The sequence below is a fragment of the Elephantulus edwardii genome, unplaced genomic scaffold (assembly GCF_000299155.1).
Source record: "Elephantulus edwardii isolate Elephantulus edwardi_28Jun2011 unplaced genomic scaffold, EleEdw1.0 scaffold00004, whole genome shotgun sequence".
Taxonomy (NCBI): Eukaryota; Metazoa; Chordata; class Mammalia; order Macroscelidea; family Macroscelididae; genus Elephantulus; species Elephantulus edwardii.
In genome coordinates this window covers 14310089-14314121 of record NW_006399754.1, presented here as the reverse complement: position 1 = coordinate 14314121, position 4033 = coordinate 14310089, and positions in this window count along the sequence as shown.

Here is a 4033-nt window from a genome sequence, read left to right as displayed (position 1 = left end):
ACACTTATATACAGTCAAAATTACACACTTAGATACACAACAACACACATATATGTATCTTTTCACTTGATGCCGTCTATGAAGATAATAAGTGGCCAGGTTGTTATTCACATCCCACAGACATACTAAATTGAAGAACTCCAGCATAAGCATGTGAGAAGGCAGTCATAGCATGATAGTCCATACACAAGTTATAGGAGGCTTATTCTGTTATGGTATTGGAAGAAGAAAGGAAACATGACTTTTTCAGAAATTCTTACCATTAAGTGATGATCTGTTAGTAACTAAAATTCATCAAAATTCGTTGAGGAAGAAAGAAATCTATCAATCAATTCAAGTTTATCAATAAAATAAAAAAAAGCCAAAGCAAGTCTTTTCCATGCTCAAAGTGATAGAAGGGGGAGCACAAGGGTTTTTAGGGAGCACTGACATGTGAATAAACTGTGTGTCACATTTAGAGGAGCCACATTTCTGGAGCTTTCTATAGATTACCTTGGTACCTTCACTAGTCAAAAAGTGGATAGACAGTGCTTGTCTACTGGTGGGAAAAGTGCTTCAAATGAGAAACCAGTATGAATAATACAGGGGAAATGGGGAACAGATGCCTGGAATTTAAACCTAAAGAGGTGGGTTAAAAGACAAAGTGCATACTGGTAAAAAAGAAAAATAACAAGGCTGAAATATGGGCCCAGGAAATTATCCCAGAAGACAAGACTTATAGAAATGCAAGAAAATGACTACAAAATATCCAAGAGGCGTGGCAAAGAGAAAACACAAATAATGAAAGGGAGCAATGTGAATTTTTCAGAACAAAGAATTTCTCAGAACAACCTGAGATAATAGAATAAAAAGATCAACTGAGTTCTGAAGAGAATCAATGTAATAAAAACTCCCACACCAAGACACAGTAAACTACCACACTTCATCAAGTAATGATGAAATCCTAAAAACAGTGGAATAAGAAGAGAGTAAAATGCTAACTTTAATGGAATGAGGGACAAATTGTTCTATTTTTATTAACCACACTGGAGATAAGAAGAAAATAGAACATGTAAACAAAATGCTGAATACAGAGAACGTTAGACCTAATGTTTCAAAGCTGGCTAAGCTACCAGCAAGATCTGATGGCCAAATCGGAGCATTTCAGATATGGGAAGTAAGTTTACCATGTGCAGGAGCATTCTGCAAGCTAAACTAGAACATATACTTCAAAACATGAAAATGGATCCGTGGAGAACCAATGTCATGTCATATGGAATAGAAAGCAAACAGAAACATTTAAGCTTAATTTTTAATTTTAAAATTAAGCTATAAATTATATTATAGGTTTGGGAAGACTGGGGATGACAGAGCATGAAAATACGGAAATGTAAACAAATTTATTTTCTTTCTAAGAGAAAGATTGAATTAATTCCTGATACTAAAAACTTATTTTACAAAATTAACTTATCTTACAACAACAATAACAAAAAGCTGTAAAGTACGACAGAAGATGAGAAGAATAAATTAAGAAACACCAGTAATCAGATAAGTAAAAATAAGTTATAGTAGCATGAGTGAAAATGGTCAGGTAAGAACTCTGAAAGAATCACCCTTTCATAAAAATCACATAAATAATTGTCAACAAATTCAAAACCACCTTTTATTTTTAATAGTAAACAGCATTAGTGGGGTTACTTTAATAAAAGTTTGAGAAAGAAAGTTTTCTCGCAAAATATCCCAGAGATAGTGATAACCTTAATAATTCAAAATCAGATTTTTTAAAACATAAAATGAAAAGTTCCCTGCTCAGCTGTTTTCTACCCACCCCCTTTCAAATTTTAATTAAAGTTTACAGAGACATTGGATTTCCATTCATTTGGCACTCCAGAAGTCCATCAGTGAATATGGGCCAGCAAACATGGGTCAGTGTTTATTCAAGAAAGATAGTGGCATCAGGGTAAGAGCAATGAATTTTTAATCTTTAAACTACCCTTCATTTCAACTCAGTGTTAAACCCACAAACTATCAAACAAAACTTAAAGAAATCCTTCATTGATTGAGAAGGTGGTAAATCTTAGTAGGAGACTTCTCATCTTTATTCTAGATAGCCCATGGTGAGTTCAACTACCAGCCATCCATAGCCTTGGTTAACAAGCACAGTGTATGGACTACCCCTGCCCCCTCCCCCCACCCTGGAGTTCTTCAACAACTCCGTGATAACCCACTGGTGGCCTAGTGGGTAAGGAGTTGCACAGCTAATCTAAAGGCAGGCAGTTTGAACTTACCAACTGCTCCAACGTAGAAATATGGGCAATCTCCTTCCATGTGTCTGAAAATTCACTGGTGGGTCAGCTATGAGTCAATTCTGCCTTGACGGCAATGCATGAGTCCGTGCGTGATCCAAACTGACCGTGCAGGGGGCCAAAGGAACTAGGTCTCTTTCCAAGATTCATTCCAAAGAATCACCAATATTTGACAAGTCACGGGTCCTTGGAAGACCCACTTTACAGAGCAGACTTGAAACTCAATCAGGGTGAGCACATTTTCTCTGAATAATTGGAGATGGTGAAAAAATTTTCATGTGCATTAACTTGTTGTTCTTGTTGTTGTTATGTGCTGTTGAGTCACCTGTGACTCATAGTGGCCCTATGTACAACAGCCGTAAACCATGCTCCATCCTGTGCCAATCTCACTGTCTCTGACATAACCAACCCCGATTATCCCAGTCACTGAATCGATCCACCTCACAGAGGGTCTTCTCTTCTTGCGCTGTCCCTCTACCCTCCCAAGCATGATGTCCTTCTCCAAGGACTGGTCCCTCCTTGCAACATTTCCAAAGTATGTCAGACAAAACTCAGAATCCTTGCCTCCAAGGAGCAGCCTGGTTTAACCCTCCCCAGGATGAACCTGTTCATCTTCTTAGCAGTCCATGGTATAGTCAATACTCTTCTCCAACACCACAGCTGAAAGGGATTAATTATCCTTCTATCCTCCCTAGTGATTGTCTAACTCTCTGATGCATAGCAAGTGATTGCAAAGACCATGGGCTGTATCAGGTGCAACTTAGTCTCCAGAGTGACATCATAGCTCTTCAGTACTTTGGAGAGGTCTCTAACAGCTGACTTTCCCATCACAATATGTCTTTTGATTTCCTGGCTGTGGAGCCAAGCAAACTAAAGCTGTTAACAGTCTCAATCTCTTCATCATCCATCCTGATGTTGCCAAACAGCCCAGTGGTGAGAATCTTTGTTTTCTTGATACTGAGCTTCAATCCATATTGGAGGCTGCAGTCCTTGATCTTCTACAGCAAGCACTTCAGGTCCTCCTCAGTTTCAGCAAGCAGGGTTGTGTTATCTGCATAACACAGGTTGTTGATGAATCTTCCTCCAATCCTGATGCCACACTTCTTGCCATTGTTAACTCAGGCAAACAGCAACAGTTTAAGCAAACAACAACAAAAAGTAAGTCAGAAAGCAGGAATGAGGGGATCCTAAAACCTCATTGTCTTCTGGGTCAAAACCAACTCATCGCTGACCCTCCTTTAGACTTCTGAGGCTGTAAATCACATGTGAAGAGATGCTCCGCTTACTTCTGTGAAACCATTGGTGGAGTCAAGCCTACAGAGAGGCATGGCCTGTGGTTTAGCAGTGAACTTCACCACCAGAACTCCTCAGCTGGCCACTGGAACACTGGATATGGACATATCTCTGCAAATCTAGGATGCATGCATGTGCAAAGCGCATGCTCAGGGAGACCTAAGAAAGCTCTAAGTGCTCTCTCTGACCAGTGTTGAGACTAAGCACAGTATACACATACATGGCAAAACAGTGTTGTATGGGCTAAATGTTGGGGGCATACTCCACCCCACAAAGACTCACCCCCAAAGCCTCTTGGCAGAGATGAGGATTTTTATTGACTCCAAGCTTTCAAGCAAGTGTCTGTTCAATTGTCAGCTGAACTCTAAACTAGTTGAGTAAATACTTCCATTGCCATCTAGGACAAAGACTATAGCCTTCACAGAATTATTTCCGGAAAGTCCATAAACAACCAC